Here is a 26,798-nt window from a genome sequence, read left to right on the forward strand (position 1 = left end):
TTTATATGGCAAGATGTAGTAATTGACAAGGGGATGTCTGGTAGTGGACAGCACCTCTAAGTTCACCAGTCTCAGGGATGAGCTAAATTCTAAAGGCCACTATGTCTGTATACTCAGAGTACTAAATGTTTAAACATTCATTATAATGAAAATATATATTACTATTATTTATTCTTAGAGCACCATTGATTCCATGGTGCTGTACATGAGAAGGGGTTACACACAAAATACAAATATAAAACACGGTAAACAAACTAACAATGGCAGACTGGTACAGAAAGGAGACGGCCCTGTCCTTGTGGTCTTACAGTCTATGGGGAAGTAGACAGTAGGGTAGGGGGTTGTGGCAGCTTTGGTGGTGGTGGTGGTGAAGTTGGCAGCAGGATCATTGCAGGCTGTAAGCCTTCTTGAAGAGGTGGGTATTCAAGATCCGTCTGAAGGTTCTGATTGTGGCGAATAGTCGGACGTGTTGAGGCACAGAATTCCTTACCATGGGGGACATTCGGGACAAGTCTTGGAGGCAACTGGGTGAGGACCATATGAGTGTGGGGGGACAAAGAGGTCTAGGGAGGACCGGAGGTTGTCTGTTTTAAGATATGGGGAGATTAGTTCAGAAATATACAGAGACAGATTATGTACGGCTTTGTAGATCAGTATTAGTAATTTGAACTGAATACATTGAGGAATTGGGAGCCAATGAAGGGATTCTCAGAGGGGAGTAGTAGGAGTTGCATTAGGTGGGCAGCAGAGTTAATGACAGACTGGAGAAATGTGAGAGTGTTAGCAGGGAGACTACAGAGGAGGATAATGCAGTAGTCGATGCAGAAGATGATGAGGGATTGTACAACCATTTTAGTAGATTCAGCGTTGAGGAAAGGACGGATTTTGGAAATATTTTTGAGGTGGAGGAGGTAGGAGGTGGCAACAGCTTAGATAATTACCGGTAAGTAATCATCATTTCTCCTCTCATCCTTGACAGCACCTGAGAGACGATGACCAAGGAATCCTCTGATAGGGAGGGAGCATCCCTGTAAGATCTTACCACTGAAGAAAGATCCCAAGAATATCCTAGTTCAATGGATAGTGCTTAAGGAAGGAAGATTGTGAACGTTTTAGATATCATTCAATCAAGGTAATATCTCTATCGATTTGTAGCTCCAACAAAAAAATCACCAACAAGATTAAAAAAAGAATTCTTTTACTGGTTGCAATAACTTTTTTTTTTTAGAGAGGGTCTATATTTATAGACTTCACTTATATATATAGTTGGATATCTTCCTCGGATTTAATTAGATATTTTATACTTGTTGAATCACCTAACAAACAACTGAAGTATATGGGAACTGGCACTAAGGCTTAGCACGTTAATGAAAGCAGAAATTAAGTTATTCAAAGAATCTGGTAACCCTTATAAGGCCCTGAGTAAGATTCCTAGTGGTCGATGGGTCCAGCAACTGCACATGCTTAAAATACTACTTAACATCAAAACCAATATTGTTGATATTTTCCATTGACGTAGGGCCCCCAAAGGCTAAGATCTGGATAGTAAAGAAAGCCTTCCAGTTCCAATGACTGCCTAATGGTTCAAAATATCTCCACAGCCTTATGCTATCAAGTGGATATTGATAGTTTATCAGCCCCATATTGGTGAGTCCACCTCACACCTCCAATTAGGGCCACCTGACTTGGCATAATCAAGTTATTGTAAATGGTGTACCAGCGGCGCTCTTCAGGACACGACGGAGTTACGGACTAAGGAAATGACTCTTACACAGTTCGTTCCCAAGAAAACTATTTTAACCAGACAATAGAAAACATTCATAACATTCCACTTTAGATTTGCCAAATGGCTGGAACCTCTGTGCTATACAGCGTGGTACTCCAGAGATCTGTATTTACTCTCTTCTCTACAAATTTGCCTATTGGCGTGCCTGTCTAAACCGGCTCGCTATTACCGGCTTACACCCTGAGAATTTGGTTAATTGTATGAGTGCAACGTAGAGAGTAACCTGCAATACAGCACTGAGTTTAGAAACTTAACATTTTCCTATATTTTCCCCAACCAAATCTCCCTTCCCATAATGTATTTAGTGAACATGGAGGAATAGTCCGTCCTCAAATGCATAGAAAATAACCCAAAAATTACTGTGACGGCGGTTTAGCCATGAGTGAAGTCTATTGCAGTCAATTAACTGTCCAATAATATAATGCTCAGCAGAAACTTTCTCCTGTAACAGACTGAAGTTTAGTTTTTTGTCCGGAGTCGGCACATGAGAGTGGATTTGGGTTTTTAGCTATTAAACAAACAGGAAACGTGGCAGCAGATTCTCAAGTCCTTGATACTGAAGATATCAATAGACATATCTTGCATCAGTCAATTTGCCTAACTAATTACAGACTATTTCTCAGCCTTAGATATTTTGACGTCAAAATGTTATGTGCCAATGATGCTTGTGGCTTGAGTACTCAGGGATGTCCTTCACCTCTCACTGTGGGTCCTGGCCTTTATCGTCTTTCAACAGTGTTACTGACAGAAATCTCCTCAAATCTTGACAGGTTCTGGTCACTAGCAAGTACAGCTCCAATCTGCCACTTCTCTGCTGTCTGTGGGATGCTCCCAGACGCAGATGCTGCTGGATCCTTTCCCAGTAGTGATGTGTCGGTCGTGAATAATCCGTCACAAAGAGCCGGCTCCCTGCTCTGACTGATGGGAGCCGGCACCCCAGTGAGGGCCACTAACTTCTCTAAATGGCTCTCACTGGGCTTAAAATTGCAGTGTTAGGCGGACGTAACTCTGCCCACCCTATCCAAACTCCACCCACTCTTCGATTTAATTGGCTGATCGCGAGTGGGCGGAGTTTCAGCTGCATCATTGTCATCTTAAACATGTGTTCACCTATGGTGACCTCCCACGCCGTCCTGTGTTTACCAAGGCAGGGGTTCAGCAATCTCCCAGGTGTTTCAGGAATACACAACGGGACCCCATTCTGTGTGCCTTCCTCGGTCGTCTTCCTGCACTGGATCTCACCCTCCTGCCCTGCGCCTCGCAACCAGTGTCCCAAGCCAGTAGCCTCGGATTTTGGCGGGCAACGTGCAGTCCCCTGAATCCTATGCGGCTACCTTTTTAGCGATTTAGTTGCGGTTGTGAGCAGCTGCACCCTGAAAGTACAGTAGCCTCTGGTTTCTAGCTGAGCCTTATAGTTCTCCACTAGTTAGGGGCCGGTCCCCTTTGCAGCCTGATCCCTCCACGTTCCTGTAGATTCGGGCGCACGAATGGCTTCCGCACTCACCGTGCCCCTGGGATCCCCTCACTTCTGGAGCCTTCCCTCTGCTCCTGTCCTCTTCCAGCCTGTCCTCCTGGGCCTCTCAATCTAGGCCCTTTCCTCTGAGCGGAGTTCCTACAGAGCTCCTGCTCCCACTTCTTCTTCTCTCAGACTGATCTGTCTCTCTCAAGATGGTTCCCCTTTTTATACTCCTACTCAAGTGCTCCCCTGTACTGCTTCCTCCACCCACACACACTACATGGTTCCCCCCACTTCCAACCAGGGACAGGGCTCAGCATAAGCCAGTGCATCTTGCCCCGCCTGCTGGTCTGGAATGTTGTAGTGTTGGATGCCGGTGGGTGGGTCCCGGGCAGTACTCCCTCCTTACCTGAGAGTGGGATACCACACCTCTGGGTGAGATGCAGTACCTCTGTGGTGACTGAACCCACAGGGGTGCCACACAGCCCTGTAACGGGAGGTGGTAGTCATTGGCGAGTGGCACGTCTGTTTCAGTGACTTTCTCTTCACCCCGGCTACAGAAATATGGGGACGTGCTTGTCCCTGGGTGTGTGTGTGTGCTGTGGTGATTCTGTGGAGGGAGCCTCCATACTCCCTTCTGACCCGCCGTCCCGGGTGTCGACTCTTTTAGCCTTCAGAAGGAGGAGACCGGACTGTTTGATAAAAACCAAGTCCATTTTACTTGTCAAACAATCAGCATACAAAGGATAGCAGGAATTACACTTATTCACTTCTGCACCAAACAGAGGCATGTTCTTGGCGGTTACTGGCGACGGCACAATACTTGTGGCAAACGTTACTGGCAATTCACAGTTTAGGTAGAGGACCTCCATATTACTAATGCAGCGCCACCCGGGTCGATGTCTTTCACCGTGGAACTACACTCAGACCAATCTTTCCTTGGGAACAGAAGTAAGGGAGCTTCTCCCACCATCTTCTTCCAATACAAGCCCAAACCCCGCTGTCTCTGTCTATCTAACTGCAGCTCTAGGGCCTATCCAGCACTAGGGCCGTTCCCACCACCTCTCTTAGAAAGGTTCCTTAAACGTCTCTTCCTCACTGTAGGCCCCCCAACTTGCCTGAGTCCAGGAGAACACTGTCGCATTGTAGTTTTGCTGAGAACACTTGCTTCCTTTTACACTGGCTCCCACACACACCCTTCTGTTGTACTCGTCCCTGTGTCCTCCTGACACGTCTCCACTCTTCACTATCACTGAACAACTAAGATGGCTGAAACTAACCTCCCAGAGATCCCTCAGTTCCCCCTTGTCACCGAGGGCGGCCCATCCTAGGCTAACCCTCTATGTACCCCCAACTACCATGAGGGTAAGATAATACAAGTATAAACCTCTGCTGACATCTAATGGCCGTACCTGAAACAACAGTTATTTTCAGATGACTAAAACATACACAGTTATTAAAACAGTACAGTTCTACAGGGGAGTGGAGTATACATTCTCCACACACCCCTCACACTCTCCCCCTCTTAAAACATTGCCGTCCCTGGTAATACAGTCCTAGGAAAGAAGATCGGATTAGTGACATTTAAAACATTTTTAGAGACTATGGTGACCATAACATCTTCTCCTCCTGACGCCGGCCCTTCTCGGTCAAGGGTCCTGGAACTGGAGACAAAAGTAGTCCATTTGTTTTCCAGCGGGTCACACAGTCCTTTTTAAGGTAGAGCTGGAACCGGTCCTCCTTGGTGAGGACCCTGGAAACAAGTATGCAGTTCATGTTTAGGTACTTATCCACAGCACCGGTCCTTCTTGGTTAAAGACCCCGGAACACAATATGTCCCAAACAGTCCTTAGTTTGGGGCAACTGCACCTTTAAAATTCCAGCAGAAAAAGGCGCAGCAAAAAAAAAATAAAAAATTAAGCCTACTCGACTGTATCGGGCTCTCCTCTTAGCCCCGAGGGTACCTCCTCCTCTTTTCACTGCAACAGGCCATCTGGCCTTGGGGATTTTGGGGAACTAACCCTCATTCCCTGTGTAGGGGAAACAGAACTTGAGGCCTCACAGCCATTTTTAGGAACAGTCCATTTTAAGACTTTAGAAAAAAAAACTTAGACCATGTAGGGGTTATTCCTCAGCCTCCAACAGGGCGGCAGGGGAGGGTAAGAACAAAAAGACAGCAGCTCTTCAGCCATCTTTTTCCTTTTTCTTCAGCCGTCGCTTCATGATGGCGCTCCATGCGGCAGAGGAAGGTGAGTTTGGCCACTTCCAGGCTGGTCTGGATACTTTGCTATACCTGGATCCTCCAACGGCGAGCTCTCAGCTTTAGTACCGCCATTGCCCACCTGGGTAGTGCCATAATTTGTGAATTAGCAGTGCTGGATGACCTGCAAGGGGACGGTGGGCAGTGCCCTGGAATCTCGGTACCCTCCAACCAGGGAAGAGGCATCGTGATCTTCGCTCTGGGAGCGGGAAGTGGTAAATAGGAGTTCCCCTTCAGCCCGTTGGGGATTAGAAGCCGGTTCAGGGTTGGCTTGGGTAGGGACCGGTTCTTGACCCGGAGTGTCACTCACCGAGGAGACTGCCCTGCCCAGACTGGGCTGCGCAGTCAAGGGTAGCCGATCCATTCTCTCCTGCAATCTCTCTTCAGGCACGCGACAGGCCTGTAATCAGACCTTTCCTCTGTACTGCTGCTCCTCCCACTCCTTGATGTCGCTATCTCGGTACGGACGGACCAGGGCGGTGGCGTACCACCCTTTTCTGCACCAACATTTTACGAAATCCACTATCTCACCAGGGTATAGGCTGTGCAGCCAGGGAGGGAGTAAGTTGCGCTTCACTGCACTTCTGTTAACGTATGGCCGCCGGTAAACTCTTCCTCCAAATCAAAATCTATTGCATGTCCCCTGGTCTGGGCATCTTCCACTGCCCTCTTGCGGCTGAAATAGGAGCCCTCCAGCCACCCCCTAAGGTAGAGGTCAGTCCACTTTCTCTCCTCTATCACATCTGGGTGGCAGGGGGGCGAGCCATGTGCTGAGCCAGGGGTAGACATGCTTCAGCCCGGTCTCTAGGGGCAAGCGCTAGGAGCTCACGCTCCATCCTCCTCCAACGCACCACCGCGGACTCTTGCGGTATGGCCCCTTGGGGTTGCATGGGAAGGGCGACATCCCTTATCGTGTTCAGCAGCTCTGCGTATGAGGAAGCAGCTCCCCGAGGTGGTGTGGAGGGGGGCGATCCATCCAAATCTTCCTCTGCTTCTGCCGGCGGGGATCCTGAGGTGGGTGACAAAGGCCTAGCAGCAGCTGCGGCCATTCCTGGTACTGGCACACCGGAGCTGCCAGTCACGGGGTCCCGGACTTCAGGGCCTGAACACGGGATACCTGGCTGGGGCATCTCACTCCAGCACCAGACCGTTATCGCGTGCAGCAGCCGGCCTACTTCAGGTTGTGCGACAGTGGTCCACTGCACCCCCATTGGTGGGAGCACCTTCATACCAGCTGGCGCTCCAAGCGGGACGTAGAACTCATGATCGCGGGTCACCGATGGGTTGGCATGACAACCTGGGGTCTGCAGGAGACCCCTGCGGTTGTCATTGCCAGATTGCTATGAGTGCCGCTCAGTGGTCGGCGCTCATAGCAAGTGAGCAAATCTGCTACACAGGCGACCTGCTCATCGCCTGTGTGTAACAGAGGCAATCGGAAAAGTGCTGCTTCTAGTCTCCCATGGAGACTATTGAAGCATGCAAAAAGTGTAAAAAGAAATGTTTTTAAAAATATAAAAAAAATATAAAAAGCTTAAATCACACTCCTTTTGCCCCATTCAAAATAAAACGGTAAAAAAAAACCCACACTCATTTGGTATCGCTACATTCAGAATCATCCGATCTATTAATATAAAAAAAGAATTAATCCGATCGGTAAACGGTGTAACAAGAAATAAATTCTAAACGTCAAAATTAGTTTTTTTTGGTCGCCGCAACATTGCAATACCGGGCGATCAAAACATCGTATCTCCCCCAAAATGGTATCAATTAAAACGTCAGTTCGGCGCGCAAAATATAATCCCTCATCTGGCCCCTGATCACGAAAAATTGAGACGCTACGGGTCTCGGAAAATGGCGTTTTTCTTTTTTTTTTCTTTTTTTAAGCAAACTTTGGATTTTTTTTTCACCACTTAAATAAAAAAGAACCTATACATGTTTGGTGTCAACGAACTCGTAATGATCTGAAGGATAATAATATCAGGTCACTTTTAGCATTCAGTGAACGTGATAAAAAAAACAAAAAACAAAAAAGCAACGGTGGAATTGCCCTTTTTTTTGCAATTTCACCATACTTGGAATTTTTTTCTGTTTTCCAGTACACAATATGGTAAAAGATATGGTAAAACCAGCGATGTCGTTCAAAAGTACAACTCGTCACACAAAAAATAAGCCCTCACATGGCCATATTGACCAAAAAATCAAAAAAGTTATGACTCTGGGAGCAAAAAACGAAAACGCAAAATACTCCGGTCATGAAGGGGTTAAAATACCACCTCACTCCCCTGCACATCACAGTGCCCTGTGATGTTCAAATTGTGGCGTTGGAATCCTGCGCCCTCCACAAGCCGTACCTCTTCCTCCCTTCTATGGGCAGTGTATTCAGGGATCTTCTGTGCAGCCGCCGGCGAGTCACTGCGACTTCCGCTCCAGTGACCTCCGGCGTGCGCAACAATAAAGTTCTCTACCCACTTCCTCCCAGCAATGTCATTGTTAGGAACCATGTGTATATGTATACATGTGTAAAAGCGGTTGTCAGACATGATGCTGTGCACAATTGTTAGTTAAGGGAGAACATCTGGTGTGATGTTATGGACTTTATAAAATGTACTAGCTAGATATTTGGAAAAAATATCTCCTTGCTAGTATGTGTAACTGGGAAATGGACCAAAGGCTTGTTATTGACGACCAATGGACAAGCATCCTTGCAGCGGTCTGATCTATATCCATAAGGGTAAATTGTAGTTTGTCACATCCTTTGGGAATATATGACCCTTCTGTTTCTCGACAAGGTCGTCATATATACAGAGGCCAAAGATCTGAAGTGCTTAGCGGAACCTGATCTTATACACGTGCTACGGGATTATAAATACTATTTTGAGTTAAGTTACTACAATTGTATAATCATAATCAGCAGGTTTGGTCGGAGACACCGAGGTTTCTTTCATTAGGGTATGTAGAAGAACCGACACTGGACACACGTGGTAAAACTGCGGTAGGACGTTTATTGTTTCTGCCACATAAATTGATAACATTTAGATGGATGCAGACGAACCCTCCTACAAAACGTGATTAACAAAGTCATTAGTTTAGAAATACAATATACATAAATTCTCAAAAAATCAAGAAAAGGATCCCTTCAAAAAAAGTACATACGCCGACAGAGAATTTGAAAGAATATAAGTTCCAAAATGTTATAATAAAAGTTTTATTCAAAGATTCAAAAAAATACAAAAATTAATAAACATAGGTCTTCAATAAAATCAGTATGTATAGACAGGATACAGAAAACACAGAAAATATAGCCCTAATTCATATTGGTCTAGTAAGCTAGGCTATATGATATGTTGTAAGCCAAATATTTGAGCAAGAAGGAAACTTGCCAGGAACCAAATGAATTGTAATAAATAGAGATTGCAGTGATCTATGTTTTTAGAACAATTTTATGGGAAGAAATCTACGTGTCAGATTAAGTTGTGAGATGTCTATCACATTTTATGGTTATGCTTCAAAAGGGAAAATGTTTGGGTGTCAGGTTATTGAGACAATTGAGTAAGTATTTAAAATCAAAGTCTCCATAGACCCAATAATATGTGTTTTGGGGTATAGAGAAAGAAATCAGTTCCCAGTGGTGGTGAAAATACTACTACATTGATCAAAAAAGAGACTAAATTAACAGGTGTATCTCACTAAATTAGAATATCATCAAAAAGTTTATTTATTTGAGTTCTTCAATACAAAAAGTGAAACTCATATTATATAGAGTCATTACATGTTTATATAATAATAATAATTTTTATTTTTATAGCACCAACATATTCCGCAGCACTTTACACTTTTAGGGAGGACTTATGAGATATGCTTATTCTGTACTGTCTGTATATCGAAAGGAGTGAGGGCCCTGCTCGCAAGCTTACAGTCTATGAGGAAATGGGGGAGACACAAAAGGTAGAATGTACATATATTGTATAATGCAGCCTTGATATACTAAATAGGATAAATAATACATGGACTGGTTGCCTGCCAGTATGTGGACAGTCCTGACCGAGGATATTATGTGCATGATTGGTATGAACCTGAAATTGAAGATTTTAATATGGGGGAAAACTGGGACGGACAACTGCGATGGACAGATAGTGTGTGGAGGCGATACGCCAGTCTAAAGAAATGGGTTTTTAGGGTCCGCTTGAAACTGTGGGTATTGGGAATTAATCGAACTGTCCTGGGTAGTGCATTCCAAAGAATTGGCGCAGCACGCGAGAAATCTTGGAGACGGGAGTGGGAAGTTCTGATTATGGAGGATTTTAGTTTTAAGTCACTGGCAGAACGGAGGGCACGTGTAGGGTAATAGACTGAGACAAGGGAGGAGATGTAGGGGGGTACTGAAGCATGGAGCGCTTTGTGGGTAAGCGTGATAAGTTTAAATTGAACTCTATATTGGATGGGTAACCAATGCAATGACTGGCACAGGGAAGAGGCATAGGTGTAGCGGTTGGCGAGGAATATGATCCTGGCTGCTGCTGCTTTATATGTTTATTTCTGCTAATGTTGATGATTATGGCTTACAGCCAATGAAAACACAAAAATCATTATCTCAGTAAATTAAAGTAATTAACAAAAAACATCTGCAAAGGCTTCCTAAGTATTTAAAAAGGTCCCTTAGTCTGTTTCAGTAGGCTCCACAATTATGGGGAAGACTGCTGGCTTCATAGATGTCCAGAAGGCAGCATTCCACTAGGTCGCGGAGTTCCAATTTTCATTTGGAAATCAAGGTCCCAGAGTCTGGAGGAAGAGTGGAGAGGCACACAATCAAGCTGCTTGAGGTCTAGTGTGAAGTTTCCACAATCAGTGATGGTTTGGGGAGCCATGTCATCTGCTGGTGTAGGTCCACTGTGTTTAATCAACACCAGTCAGCGCAGCCGTCTACCAGGAAATTTTAGAGCACTTCATGCTTCCCTCTGCCGACAAGCTTTTTGGAGATGGAAATTTCATTCTCCAGCAGGACTTGGCACCTGTCCACACTGCCAAAAGTACCAATACCTGGTTTACACACAACCGTATCACTGTGCTTGATTGGCCAGCAAACTCGCCTGACCTTAACCCCATAATCTATGGAGTATTGTCAAGAGGAAGATGCGAGACACCAGACCCAACAATGCAGACAAGGTGAAGGCTGCTATCAAAGCAGCCTGGGCTTCCAGAACACCTCAGCAGTGCCACAGGCTGATCGCTTCCATGCCACGCCACGCCACATTGATGCAGTAATTGATGCAAAAGGAGCCCCGACCAAGCATTGAGTGAATTTATTGAACATACATTTCAGTAGGCCAACATTTCGGATTTTAAAATCATTTTTCAAGCTGCTGTTATAAAGTATTCTAATTTAATGAGATGATGACTTTTGTGTTTTCATTGGCTGTAAGTCATAATCATCAACATTAACAGAAATAAACACTTGAAATAGATCACTCTGTTTGTATTGACTCTATATATGAGTTTCACTTTTTGAATTGAAGAGATTGTATTGTGAGATGTACCTGTACATAGATCTAATCAGATGTTTCTAAAAAGAAGGAATGGATCATATATTATATATATATATATATATATATATATATATATAGTAATTTGCAATATGAACATATTTAGAAGTCTCAGCCTAGAGCGAAAAGATGAAGATGTTGCAGCAGAAAGAAGACAACCAGACAGCAAGGAAAAGCAAAGGGGTGGTCAGAATATTAGTTTCTTTTTTAACCAATATTCACCTCAACTGATCGCTGCCTGCCCTTCGGTGGTCTTTCCACTGTCGTTCACCACATCTCCATTCTCTTCACTAAAGGTAAGGACTACTGATGAGCGCAAGTGATCGTTACTCAAGTTTGCACCCAATACCGCGTGCGCTCGAGTGACATGTTCGAGTCTCTACGGCCACGTTTGCGGTTGTTACGCAGCCGCAAAACATGCGGGGATTGCCTGACATACATGGGCAATCCTCACATGTTTTGTGGCTGTGTAAAGAGCCTTGAAATATGCGGCTGTAGGGACTCGAACATGTCACTCGAGCACCTATGATACTCGGTGCATACCCGAGCACCCTAGGCAAACTCGAGTAATGAGCACTTGCGCTCATTACTTGTCAGTACTTCCAGATGTGTTCAAGCCTTGGTGGGCAATGTGCATTATAAGGTTACCGAGCATGTCTTGTCATGGTGGCAGTCAGTGGGGTGGCTGGAGTGGTGAGTGATTTGGTGAGTATTTGTTGTTTTTTTTTTTTTTTTCTTTACATCTTTAACTATGAGTCGTACGCAAGTTGTATGTTTGTAACTCGGGGACTACCTGTATTTGATTTCTTCCAGGGTGAGGGTTTTTTTTTTTTTTTATGATGGTGAATAGGATATGATTTTCAAGTAAATCATTCATTAACGTCTAGATGTGGTAATGTTTTTCCCCTACGTAAGATTTTTGATGGTTAAGAAAACATAACTTTTGGGTAAAAACTTGTCTACATTCTTAACATGACTATGGCTTTTTTCCTGTGTGGCTACTCAGATGTGCAACAAGACTTGATTTATGTGTAAAACATTTCCCACATTCTGAACATAAATATGGCTTCTCCCCTGTGTGGATTCTCTGGTGTCTAACAAGATGAGATTTCTCTTTAAAACATTTCCCACATTCCAAACATGAAAATGGTTTCTCTCCTGTGTGAGTTCTCTGATGTTTCATGAGCGTTGATTTATCTGCACAACATTTCCCACATTTTGAACATGAAAATGGCTTCTCCCCTGTGTGAGTTCTCTGGTGTGTAACAAGATGTGATTTATGGTTAAAATATTTATCACATTCTGAACATGAAAATTGCTTCTCCCCTGTGTGAATTCTCTGGTGTACAACTAAATATGATTTCTGATTATAACATTTTCCACATTCTAAACATGAATATGGCTTCTCTCCTGTGTGAGTTCGCTGGTGTACAACTAAATATGATTTCTGATTAAAACATTTCCCACATTCCAAACATGAAAATGGTTTCTCCCCTGTGTGAGTTCTCTGGTGTCGAATAAAGGTTGATTTATCTGCATAACATTTCCCACATTCTGAACATGAAAATGGCTTCTCCCCTGTGTGAGTTCTCTGATGTATAACAAGATGTGATTTATGGCTAAAATATTTACCACATTCTGAACATGAAAATCCCTTCTTCCCTCTGTGAATCTGCTTATGTTTAATGAGATCTGATTCATGGATAAAGTATTTCCCACAATCTGAGCAAGAAAATATTTTGTCATCTGTGTGACTTTTTTGATGTGTAACAAAAGATGTTTCAAGGGAAAATCTTTTTCTATATTCTGTACATGAAAATTGCTTCTTTGCTGTAGGACCATTTTGATTTTTAAATTGAATTCTTTTACTTTTATCTTTCTTAATAGTCTGTAATGAATCAGAAGATAGGACATGTTTAAAAGGATGAAATGATAGATCTTCAGTTGCATCTTGTATGAGATCAATGCCATCTGATTTAGAAATGGAAGATATCAGTTGTTCCTTTGATTTCTGTATATAGTCGTCTGCCAAGAGTAAAAGCAATTATTATTTTTGAATAAAAGAACTTAAAATATTTTACAACATTTTTATATTAAATGCAAATTATGTAGCAAAAACTTTAATCTCCAAAAAAATGAGTCCCTGCACAGGTCTACCATCTGTCCATAGAAAATGGCTCTTGAAAAGCAACATGGTTCCCATAAACCAATTTGCAAAGTCAACACTTCTAAAGCAAATCACCTCCTCTCCGCCCCAAAACTTAGCCTAGGAATGTAGCTGCTTTCTCAGAAAATTAAAAATAAATAAGGAATTGAAACTTGTTCTGTTGTGTGTATTACTTGTGATTGGTTGTATGCAACACCACTAATATTTCTACTTTTCTTTTAGTATTACTGATGATTGGTTTATTAATTCGGCATAGGCTGCTTTCTTATTATTCTATTTGGCCTTTTGATATGCTTCTAGAAACTATAAAAACTTGAACACAACCAAATAAATCAGGGTGAGTTTGTAACACACATTGTGTGTCTCACATCTTGTTCTCCAGTGAGCTGCATCTAATTGGAAATCATCTGCAGATATGGAAAATTTGTGACTTGTCTGCAATAGATGTTTTATCGTTTTCATTGTTCATTTTTTAAATACCGTAATTTTCGGACTATAAGACGCACTTTTTTTTTTTCAAATTTTGGAGGAAAGTGGGGGGTGCGTCTTATAGTCCGAATATATATGGGTGGCTGTTGCTGTTGAGGGGTGTGGGGGAGCGGAAGAGGCGGAGGAGCAGGCACAGGAGGCAGGAGCCGCTTGCAGTAGCCTACACTGTGCTCGCTACTAAAGAAAATGAATATTCACTGCCATGGGCATGGGGAGCAGTGAATATTTATTTTCCTTAATTAATGCGGCTCCTTCATCGGTCGGCGGTCAGTGTGCCCACTATTAAAGTCCATGAATATTCACTCCCATGGGTTGTAGTGAACATTCATGCACTTTAATAGCGGGAACATACCGCCGGCTGCTGCAGGAGCCGCACTGCGGGTACAGTGTAGTCGCTATTAGGGAGAATGAATGTGCGTGGGGAGCAGTGACTCTTCCAGCACAGCATCTCACAGTATGAGGGCACACGGCGGTGACGCCATTCACAGCTCACACTGCGAGATCAGTGCTGGCAGCAGAGCAGGACGCAGCGCTGGAACACAGGGAAGAAAGGTAAGTAGAAGTGTTTATTTTTTTGTGTGCAGCATGGGATGGGGGGTGCCAAGCATACTAGGAAGAGGGATGAGGGGTGTCATACATACCAGGAAGAGGGATGAGGGGTGCCATACATACCAGGAAGAGGGAATCAGGGGTGCCATGCATACCAGGAAGAGGGAATCAGGGGTGCCATGCATTCCAGGATGAGGGATCAAGGGGTGCCATACATATCAGGATGGCGATCAGGGGTGCCATGCATACCAGGATGGGGATCAGGGGTGCCATGCATACCAGGATCAGGGGTGCCATTTATTTCAGGATGAAGGATCAGGGGGTGCCATGCATACCAGGATGGGGATCAGGGGTGCCATGCATACCAGGATGGGGGATCAGGGGTGCCATGCTTACCAGGATGGGGGATCAGTGGTGCCATGCTTACCAGGATGAGGGGGGGGGGGGAATCAGATCGGCGGGGACCATTGATCCCCCATCCTAGTATGCATACCAGGATGGGGGGTTGGGGTGCCATGCATACCAAGATGGGGGCCACGTATAACATGGAGGGGCCATATATACCAGGATGGAGGATATTAACAGAATTGGGGGACATTACCCCTATACCAGTGTCAGCAGCAGACCCCCTCCCCCATAACAGTGCATCATGACCACATTTTTTTATTACATTTTTTATTATATTTTCCTCCTCTAAAACTTAGGTGTGTCTTATGGTCCAGTGCGTCTTATAGTCCGAAAAATACAGTACTTTATTCTGCAGTATGTCAGTACAAACTAATCACATAACAAAAAACAAAACAAAAATATATACTTTTAACTACCTTGTCCAAAAGGAAAAAAAAATAAATATTCTCTCTCTCTTGTCTAAACACCATCCACCCTATAAAATCCACTCCACACCTCAATCCAAATGACCTTTATTTTTAAATCTGATTTTTTCATAATCCCTAACTCTATATACATATGCATATAGTGGTTACTACTCACCTGGGTAGTCATATGTAGGAATCTCCTCTTTACACCGCTCATCACCCCTCACATATGTCTCTGTAGTATTAATATGGGTCAGATCTTCACCCTGAAACAAATATTGGAAAAGTCACAGACAGATGGAGAAGTCACATCTATGATCAGCTCTAATCCTGCCATCTCCACCGTTCTCATTACACAAGTATAAAACATATAACAATGGTGGATAAAACAAGACTGAACACAAGACCTTCACAGCCGTCTACACATCATAGAGGAGATTTCATGACACCTTCTCTCCATCTACCTGATGATCCTGAGGAACATTGGGATCTTCTTGTTTACAGTCCTGTGGAAGAAGAGGACGGGGACATCTCTCTGGTGTTGTCCTCTTACTGGATAGAACTGGAGGAAACACAAAGTAGTTTTCAAAATAATAGCTGTGAGTTCAAAAACATGAGTTAAGCACGACATCGTTATACTAGTTTTTATTTCCATGCATTGGGAACATTGCACACATTGTTTTGTAACGCAAAACATGAACAGAAATGTATATAATGTATATACTTTACAGAAAATAAAAAATTAACATTGCACAGTTCTAAAAAATAGCAGTGTCTGCATTTATCTTTACAAACTCACAATATGTCCTTTTTTTGAGGATTTAGCATTCCTGTGAATCACTCACCTAATATTTAGTTGTATACCCACAGTTTTTTAGAACTGCTTCACATCTACAGATGCTTCTCACAAAATTAAAATATCAAAGTAAATTTATTTCAGTTCTTCAATACAAAAAGTGAAACTCATATTATATAGAGTCATTACAAACAGAGTGATCTAGCTCAAGTGTTTATTTCTGTTAATGTTGATGATTATGGCTTACAGCCAATGAAAACACAAAAGTCATTATCTCAGTAAATTAGAATAATTAACAAAAAACACCTGCAAAGGCTTCCTGCAACGTTTAAAAAGGTCCCTTAGTCTGTTTCAGTAGGCTCCACAATCATGTGGAAAGACTGCTTGACTTGACAGATGTCCAGAAGGCAGTCATTGACACACTCCACAAGGAGGGTAAGCCACAAAAGGTCATTGCTAAAGAAGCTGGCTGTTCACAGAGTGCTGTATCCAAGCATATTAATGCAAAGTTGAGTGGAAGGAAAAAAAGTGTGATAGAAAAAGGTGCGCAAGCAACCGCTATAACCGCAGCCTTGAAAGGATTGTTAAGAAAAGGCCATTCAAAAATTTGGGGGAGATTCACAAGGAGTGGACTGCTGCTGGAGTCATTGCTTCAAGAGCCACCACACACAGACATATCCAGTACATGGGCTACAAGTGTCGCATTACTTGTGTCAGGCCACTCATGACCAATAGACAACGCCAAAAGCGTCTTACCTGGGCCAAGGAGAAAAAGACCTGGATTGTTGCTCAGTGGTCCAAGGTTTTGTTTTCAGATGAAAGTAAATTTTGAATTACATTTGGAAATCAAGGTCCCAGAGTCTGGAGAAAGAGTGGAGAGGCCACAATCCAAGCTGCTTGAGGTGTAGTGTGAAGTTTCCACAATCAGTGATGGTTTGGAGAGCCATGTCATCTGCTGGTGTAGGTCCACTGTGTTTTATCAAGACCAAAGTCAGAGCAGAAGTCTACCAGGAAATTTTAGAGCACTTCATGCTTCCCTCTGCCGACAAGCTTTTTGGAGATGGAAATTTCATTCTCCAGCAGGATTTGGCACCTGTCCACACTGCCAAAAGTACCAATACCTGGTTTAAAAACAACAGTATCACTATGCTCGATGGGCCAGCAAACTCGCCTGACCTTAACCCCATAATCTATGGTGTATTGTCAAGAGAAAGATGAGACACCAGATCCAACAATGCAGACAAGCTGAAGGCTGCCATCAAAGCAACCTAGGCTTCCATAACACCTCAGCAGTGCCACAGGCTGATCGCCTCCATGCCACACCGCATTGATGCAGTAATTGATGCAAAAGGAGCCCCGATCAAGTATTGAGTGCATTTACTGAACATACATTTTAGTAGGCCAACATTTCGGATTTTAAAAACATTTTTTTAAGCTGTTAGAAAGTATTCTAATTTACTGAGATAATGACGTCTGTGATTTCATTGGCTGTAAGCCATAATCATCAACATTAACTAAAATAAACACTTGAAATAGATCACTCTGTTTGTAATGACTCTATATAACATATGAGTTTCACTTTTTGTATTGAAGAACTGAAATAAATTAACTTTTTGATGATATATAGTGAGAAACACCTGTATGTTGCATAGTCAACCAACTTCTGGCCTCTGTCAGCTGTTATTCCAGCCCAGGATGCTTTGACTACATCCCACAATTTGTTGGCACGTGTTGGCTTTGACTCAGAAATGGCATTTTTGATGTCACACCACAAGTGTTCTATCAGATTAAGGTTTAGGGATTGGGCTGGCCACTCTATAACCTCAATTTTGTTGGACTGGAACCAAGATTTTGCTCATTTACTGGTGTGTTTAGGGTCGTTATCTTGTTGAAACACCCATTTCAAGAACATATCCTCTTCAGCGTAAGGCAACATGACTTCTTTAAGTATTTTAATATATGCAAACTGGTCCATGATCCCTGGTATGCGGTAAATGGGTCCAGCACCATAGTAAGAGAAACATGCCAATATCATGATGCTTGCACCACCATGCTTCACTGTCTTCAGAGTGTACTGAGGCTTGAATGCTGAGTTTGGGGGTCGTCTGATGAACTGTATGCGGCCCTTGGACCCAAAAAGAACAATTTTACTTTCATCAGTCCACAAAATGTTTCTCTATTTCTTTTTAGGCCAGATGATGTGCTCTTTGGCAAATTGTAACCGCTACACTACAGGTCTTTTTTTTTTTTTTTTTTTTTTTACAGTGGGACTTCTTGCTAAGAGACTAGCTTCACACAGGTGTCTTCTATCTACCACATTACTCACAGGTAACTTAAGACTGTCTTTGATCATCCTGGAGCTGATCACTGGCTGAGCCTTTGCCATTCTTCGATCCATTCTAATGGTAGTCTTCCATGTCGCTCTGGTTTTGCTTTCCATTTTAAAGCACTCGAGATCATTTTACCTGTAAAAAGCCTATCATTGTCTGCACTTCTTTACCTCCAATCAACTTTTAATCAAAGTACGATGTTCTTCTTAACAAGGTCTCAGACGACCCATATTTCTCAGGCTTTCAAGGAGAAATGCATGTGCAACATGTGCTGGCTTCACCCTTAAATAAGGGCCACCTGATTCACACCTGTTTCTTCACAGAATGATTGACCTCCACACTGCTATTATTTTGAACACACCCCCTTTCAATTAATTATTCAAATACACAGACTCAATAACATGCAGATCATGAATGCCGAGTGTTGGTTTTCTTAGAATCTACTGCACCAACTGGTAAATTGTTTGACATGTGGTAATAAAATTTACTAGCTGTTGAGCCCATTCTACGCCCGGGTGGCGAGAATTTTTATTGGTATATGGTCTCCTATGCTGGTATGTGCTGCCCCCATCCTGTGACCCCAACCTGTTATGTGCAGTCCTCATTCCTATCCTGGTACGCATGGCACGCCCCTTCCCTATCCTGTTACGCATGCCACCCCTCACCCCCAATCCTGGTATGCATGGTACCCTTTGCCCCTGGTATGCATGGCACCCCTCATCCCTATCCAGGTATGCACGGCACCCCTCACCCCCCAATCCTGGTACGCCTGGCACCCCTCACCCCCCAATCCTGGTACGCATGGCACCCCTTAACCCCCAATCCTGGTACACCTGGCACCCCTCACCCCCCAATCCTAGTACGCATGGCACCCCTCAACCCCCAATCCTGGATACGCATGGCACCCCTCACCCCCATCCTGGTACGCATGCCCCCCCCCCCCCATGTCCCTATCCTGGTATGCATGGTACCCCTCATCCCCCAATCCTGGTATGCATGGTACCCCTCATCCCCCAATCCTGGTATGCATGGTACCCCTCATCCCCCAATCCTGGTATGCATGGCACCCCTCATCCCCCAATCCTGGTATGCATGGCACCCCTCACCCCTGGTATGCATGGCACACCTCTTCCCCCAATCCTGGTATGCATGGCAACCCTCTTCCCCCAATCCTGGTATGCATGGTAGCCCTCATCCCTATCCTGGTATGCATGCCCCCCCAGGTCCCTATCCTGGTACGTATGGCACCCCTCACCCCCAATCCTGGTACGCCTGGCACCCCTCACCCCCCAATCCTGGTACGCCTGGCACCCCTCACCCCCCAATCCTGGTACGCCTGGCACCCCTAACCCCCCAATCCTGGTACGTATGGAACCCCTCTTCCCCCAATCCTGGTACGCATGGCACCCCTCATCCCCCAATCCTGGAACGCATTGTACCCCTCATTTCTATCCTGGTATGCATGCCCCCCCCCAGGTCCCTATCCTGGTATGCATGGTACCCCTCACCCTTGGTATGCATGGCACCCCTCTTTCCCCAATCCGGGCATGCATGGTACCCCTCTTCCCCCAATCCTGGTATGAATGGTACCCCTTATCCCTATCCTGGTATGCTTGGTACACGTCATCCGTATCCTGGTATGCATGGTACCCCTCATCCCTATCCTGGTATGCATGGCCCCCCCCAGGTTCCAATCCTGGAATGCATGGTACCCCTCATCCCCCAATCCTGGTATGCATGGCACCCCTCACCCCTGGTATGCATGGCACCCCTCTTCCCCCAATCCTGGTATGCATGGCACCCCTCATCCCCAATCCTGCAATGCATGGCTCCCCACCATCCCCAATTCTGGTATGCATGGCACCCCTCATCCCAAATTTGATATACATCGCACCCCTCATCCCCCAATCCTGGTATGCATGGCACCCCTCATTTCCCAATCCTGTTATGCATGGCACCCCTCATCCCCCGATCCTGGTATGCATGGCATCCCTCATCCTCAGATCCTGGTATGCATGGCACCCCTCATCCCTATCCTGGTATGCATGGCACCCATTTTCCCCAAACCTGGTACGCATGGCACCCCTATTCCCCCAATCCTGGTATTCATGGCACCCCTCATCCCAATCCTGGTATTCATGGCACCCCTCATCCCAATCCTGGTATTCATGGCACCCCTCATCCCAATCCTGGTATTCATGGCACCCCTCATCCCAATCCTGGTATTCATGGCACCCCTCATCCCAATCCTGGTATGCATGGCACCCCATCTCTCATTCTGATATGCACGGCACCCTTCATCCCCCGATCCTGGTACGCATGGCATCCCTCATCTCCCAATCCTGGTACGCATGGCACCCCTCATCCCTATCCTGGTATGCATGGCACCCCTCTTCCCCCAATCCTGGTATGCATGACACCCCTCATCCCCAAATCCTGGTATGCAAGGCACCCCTCATCCCAATCCTGGTATGCATGGCACCCCATCTCTCATCCTGGTATGCATGGCACCCCTCATCCCAAATTTGATATACATCGCACCCCTCATCCCAAATTTGATATACATCGCACCCCTCATCCCCCAATCCTGGTATGCATGGCACCCCTCATCCCCCATTCCTGGTATGCATGGCACCCCTCATTCCCCAATCCTGGTATGCATGGTACCCCTCATCCCCCAATCCTGGTATGTGTGGCACCCCTCATCCCTTTCACGCTGCACACATACAAAAAAAATATACTCACCTTTCTTCCCTGTGCTCCAGCACTGGTCTGTCCTGTTCTGCCGGAGGCCGGGAGAGGAGTGCGGCGCTGAAGCACTGCGCTGTCCATTTTGCTGAAGACACACTGTAAATATGTCTTCAGTAAAATGGTGCCGGATAGCGCTGTGCGCATGCGCCGATTCCGACGCCTTCACTCTGCCCCCGGTCTCCGGCCAGAAGAGAGGCGCCGCAGCAACGCTCCTCCCGGTCAGGTAAGTATGGCGCCGGAGATCGCGGTATGCGTTTAGTGTCTGCGCATACCGCGATCTCCGGCGCCATACACTCCTCTTACCTGTAACGGCTGGATGCATGCTTCTGTCTGGAGCCAGACTGCGCGTCGCGCATGTGCAGTCTATAGAGGCTTCAGACGGAGGGACGCTTGGCCGATTAATAACTCTTTGATTTTATCTATAATATAATCTGGTCATATTGACTGCTATTATTTTGAACACTACTGTACAGGGACTGAATTCATTCTTTATATACAGATAGTTATAGGCCGTGTGTATTTAGTCCTGTCAATTACCTGGCGATGTGAGGGGCTGGGGAACCTCCATCATGACGTCCTTGTACAGATCTTTGTGTCCTTCTAAATACTCCCACTCCTCCATGGAGAAATAGACGGTGACATCCTGACACCTTATAGGAACCTGACACATACAATGACACAGTCATCCCCCTGATCCCCTCATAGCGTTACTGTATAAAGTCCCAGCATACCCAGCAGTGTCACCTCTCCAGTCAGCAGCTCAATCATCTTGTAGGTGAGTTCTAGGATCTTCTGGTCATTGATGTCCTCATGTATAAGGGGGTGAGGTGGAGGCCCTGTGATTGGGCTCAGGGGTCTTCCGCATCCCTCAGACACAGGGGCCTGACAGCGCTCACTAGAGGTCTTCTTCACCACTGTGTAATCCTGGTTATGGAGAGACATTAATAAATCTCACTACAGACATTTCCAGAGTCCTCACCTCTCCAGTTCTGTCCATCTGTTATTCCCATAGATAAGAATGATTTAATGTGACGTCATCAGAATCTCTCACCTCTCCAGTAAGCCGGAAGAGGATCTCTAGGGTGAGGTGTAATATCCTCTCCGCCATCTTCTTCTTGTCCATATCCATTCTTGACGGGTCAATTTGGAAAATTCTCTCATACAGAAGATCTCCACTGGGAGGATCCGATAGTGTAAGGATCTGAATGGGGAGAAGATGACGATGTAACATCATAAAGATCCCATGTAAGAAATCTCTGGAGCTGTTACCGGCTTCACATGATTACTACATCCAGTCACAGGCCCTGTCCTGCCCTGTTATAACACACAATGTAATTATAGTCACATGGATTAGATGTGTGAAAAATCTCTCTAACATAAAAAATAGAGAACAAATCTAAAAGAAAAATCTGAAACTTTATTAAATATTGTATTAAAACATGACAAAGTTAAAAAGGGCAGGGAATATCCACAGAGATCAGGACGGCAGAAACGGGGATATGTCATTCAATTTCATGTGAACCAATGCAATTTTCCTCTATGTTTTTAATTCTTTTGAGATTTTGTTATTTGGTAATCATGTGTTAAAGAATGAAAAATGTGAAGAAAAAGAAAATTCTATATACTTTGGCTTTCTTAAAATTAATTTTCAAAGTTTTTAAAAAATGGGAAATTCTGTGTTGCATGCCTTTAAGTTTCTCCTCGTAACTCAGGCCAGAACCAAGATAGAGAAACGGGAAAAATACCATTCCATTTTTCAAAAAAATTCACATGTGCTTCCTATGCTCCTAGCCACATCTGTACCAAAATTCAAGTTGGGATTTCAAAGGGATCTTAATTCAAAACATAACTATATGAACAGTGTCAATTTGAAAATTTTGAATTCAGATCTGCTCAGCCTGTGGTCTGAAAGTGCAGGGTCTATGTTTTCCAAATTTAAAAAAAAAAAAAAAGTTTCATGTCTTGTCCTGATCCTAAACCAGTCAAATCGTTTAATAAATCTATAGTGGATACAGTGAAAGATTTTTACAATAATGATTAAGTGAGCCGAATTATACCTGGAAAGAAAGATTATGTGTCTATGAAAGTGAACGGTAAGAAAAGTCATGTCCAAAATAGGCTAATTTATGCCAATTTGAAAGAAACCTATGAATTTTTTTAATTTTAAATTCAAATTCTGCTAAAATAACATTTTCAAAGTTTTCTGACCTGCTGTCACAGGGATACTGCGACAGAGGGGCCAGAAGATCACAGCATTTGGTTACACGAACTCCTGCACTGATTAGAACGGCTTTCACCATCCTATTAAACAGTGCAGGTTTTTCTTGATCTGTCATTGAAAGGGTTAATCAGTTCAGTTGATCTCCTGGAAGTCTCCATCCTTTATTATCTCAGCTGTTCTGTGTTGGTCCCTCCCCTCTGGTATATATGCTCACCACTGGCACTTGGAAGTTGCCAGTGATAGTGGTTCTACATCATAGTTTGGAGTTGAAGGAAAAGTTCAGCATTTGGAGTAGGCGGTTGGAGAGTTTTTCAGGAGATTGATGCATGGAGTTGGTTTGTGTGTTTATCCTTATCCTATGAGGTTTGTGCCTCATATTCCTCCCGTTTCCCACTCTGTTATTTTGAGAGTGCATTTGTATGATCGTAATTTTCTTCTATCCCTGTCTGTTACCCCCTGTCTGTCTGGTTAGTGTTTTCCAATACACTTTGACCTCATACCTCACTGTGTTGGGGAGGGAACCGATAAAGATTAATATAGGAGCATAGCAGTTTGAGGGATTGGGTAGGTGCCCATAGTCCCTTGTTACTACTTGACATCTGCAACCTAAGAATAGTGTCCTGGCACACACTTAGTATGCGTATGTACAGCACACCAAAACACTTAGCTTATGATTGAAAGAGGTAAGCTAAAAGATATTCAGATTGGCAAATCCAACCTTGGTGAATACAAAAGTATGTCTGTCTCACATAATGAGTCCAGAAAAGAGTTCAAACTTACCTAAATATCTACAAATAATGTGCTCCAGTAATGGCTCCCCAAGAAAAAAATACTGTATATACTCGAGTATATGCCGACTTTTCCAGCACATTTTTTAGGCTGAAAAAGCCCCCCTTGGCTTATACTCGGGTATATACTTTATATAGTATATACATTCCGGTGCTGGATAGTGGTGGGGGGGGGGGGGGGGGTTGTGGCAGCAGAGGAGCAGTGCACAGGCAGTATCTGCTGCTGTACCACGTGTCCCCGCTGCTAAAGTGAAATGAATATTCACTCCTCTCCATGCCCTTGGGAGAGGAGAGGAGTGAATATTCATTTCTTTAATATCGGGTGCACAGTGTCAGCAGCGCCTCAGCGATCCTCCGTGTCCACTATTGGAGAGTATGAATATTCACTCTTCTCCACTCCTATGGGTGTGGAGAGGAGTGAATATTCATTCTCTTTAATAGCGGGTACAGAAGATCACTGAGCCGCAGCGCTGATGACACTGTGCACCCGCTATTAAAGAAAATGGATATTCACTACTCTTCACTCCCATGGTCCCGGCGTGGAGAGAAGTGAATATCCCGGCAGCTCACCTCAAAATCTGAGGGCACATGGTAGTGATGTCATGCGCTGCTCAGATGCTGAGATCAGCTGAGAACAGGACGCAGCGCTGGAGCAGAGGGGATGTAGGTGAATAGAAGTGTTTATTTTTTCCATGTGTGCAGTGATGGGGGCCATGCATGCCAGGATTGGGGATGAGGGGCGCCTTGCATGCCAGGATTGGGGATGAGGGGCGCCATGCATGCCAGGATTGGGGATGAGGGGCGCCATGCATGCCAGGATTGGGGATGAGGGGTGCCATGCATAGCAGGATGGGGAAATTTACCAGTACCTGCTGCATTTCCGACCCTAGACTTATACTCGAGTCAATAAATTTTCTCAATTTTTGTGGTAAATTTAGGTGCCTTGGCTTATACTCGAGTATATACGGTATTATATCATTTCGAAGAGGCTATGGTAGGTAGTCTAAGTTATAAACAGTGGATATCTATTGAAAGATGTACTTTTGACACGGTTTTCTAAAAGTGCAGAAGACTTTGTAGAAGGTTTTTTGTGACCAGCTGATAGTCATTTAAGGGTTAGTCTGACCCACAACCCAAAAGTAAATTTCTATTAATAAATCTTTAACCCCTTAAGCCCCGGAACATTTTCCGTTTTTTGCATTTTCGTTTTTGCTCCCCTTGTTCCCAGAGCCATAGCGTTTTTATTTTTTGGTCAATATGGCCATGTGAGGGCTTATTTTTTGCGGGACGAGTTGTACTTTTCAACGCCATTACTAGTTTTACCATATCCTGTACGGGAAAACGGGAAAAAAATTCCAAGTGCGGTAAAATTGCAAAAAAAGTGCAATACCACAGTTGTGTTTTATTTATTTTTTTTACCACGTTCACTGAATGCTAAAACTGACCTGCCCTTCTTATTCTACAGGTCATTACGAGTTCATAGACACCAAATATGTATAGGTTCTTTTATATTTAAGTGGTGAAAAAAAATTCCAAAATTTGGTAAAAAAAAATAAATAAAAATAGTGCCATTTTCTAAGACCCGTAGCGTCTCCACTTTTCGTGATCTGGGGCTGGTTGATGGCTTATTTTTTGTGCACCGAGCTGATGTTTTTATTGATAACATTTGGGGTAGATCCGATGTTTTGATCGCCCGTTATTGCATCTTATTGCAATTTTGCAGCGACCAAAAAACGTAATTCTGGCGTTTAGAATTTTTTTCTCGTTACGCCGTTTACCGATCGGATTAATTCTTTTTTTATATTGATAGATCGGGCGATTCTGAACGCGGCGATACCAAATATGTGTATGTAGGGTTTTTTTTTTATATTTTATTTTGAATGGGGCGAAAGGGGGGTGATTTAAACTTTTATATTTTTTTTATTTTTTTTTATATTTTTAAAAACTTTTTTTTTTTTACTTTTTGCATGCTTCAATAGACTCCATAGGAGACTAGAAGCAGCAACTGTCCGATCGCCTCTGCTACATACAGGGGACTAGCAGGTCCCCTGCATGCAGCAGAAATGGTCCTGTGCTATGAGCGCCGACCACTAGGTGGCGCTCATAGCGACAAGATCATGACAACCACAGGCGTCTGCTGCAGACCCTGGGTTGTCATGCCCACCCATCGGTGACCCGCGATCACGTGACGGGGTCGCCGGTGGGCGGGGCTTATGACGCGCTACCCGGAAGCGCGCGTTAAATGCCGCTGTCGGAGATTGACAGCGGCATTCAACATGTTAACAGCTGCGGGTGGATCGCGATTCCACCCGGGGCTGTTGCGGGCACATGTCAGCTGTAATAATCAGCTGACATGTGCTCCGTTCAGTGAGGGCTCAGCGCAGCAGCCCTCACTGAACGGGTAGTACGCAAATATGCGTACTAATACGGCACCGGTAGTTAAGGGGTTAAAAACTAATAACTTTTGTAAGTTAAGTCATGGTAAAATTCCCTACCATTCACTCTATACTGCAATTTAGGGTTCTGTTTTTATTACCCACTTCCTATGATGATTCGTTTGAAAATCCCCAGTGCATGATGGGATACTCAAATGAACAGTCATCTGCTGGCTGAAACTGCTGTCACTCCCTTACCACTCTGGGGGGAGGTTGGACATTCCAACACTCCCCTTGTTGCTCTGAAATGAAGTGTCATCAGTGACGCTCATTTCAGGGGCTAGTCCCTGCTCTGTCTCTGTGGTATCTCCCTTGTGCACTGCAGATTCTCAAACAAATCGTCATAAGAAGTTGGTAATATAAACAGAACCCTAAGTTGCAGTACAGAGTGCATGGTAGGAAATTTTACCATGAC

At 44.3% G+C, this 26,798-nt stretch overlaps 1 pseudogene; it reads right to left on the minus strand.

Moving 5' to 3' along the window:
* LOC141271422 (uncharacterized) overlaps positions 1-26,798 on the minus strand; it is a 116,398-nt pseudogene that overhangs the window by 54,441 nt on the left and 35,159 nt on the right.

Source organism: Phyllobates terribilis, unplaced genomic scaffold (genome assembly GCF_046119375.1).
Source record: "Phyllobates terribilis strain yellow unplaced genomic scaffold, ASM4611937v1 Scaffold_5__5_contigs__length_657084704, whole genome shotgun sequence".
In the NCBI taxonomy this organism is placed as follows: Eukaryota; Metazoa; Chordata; class Amphibia; order Anura; family Dendrobatidae; genus Phyllobates; species Phyllobates terribilis.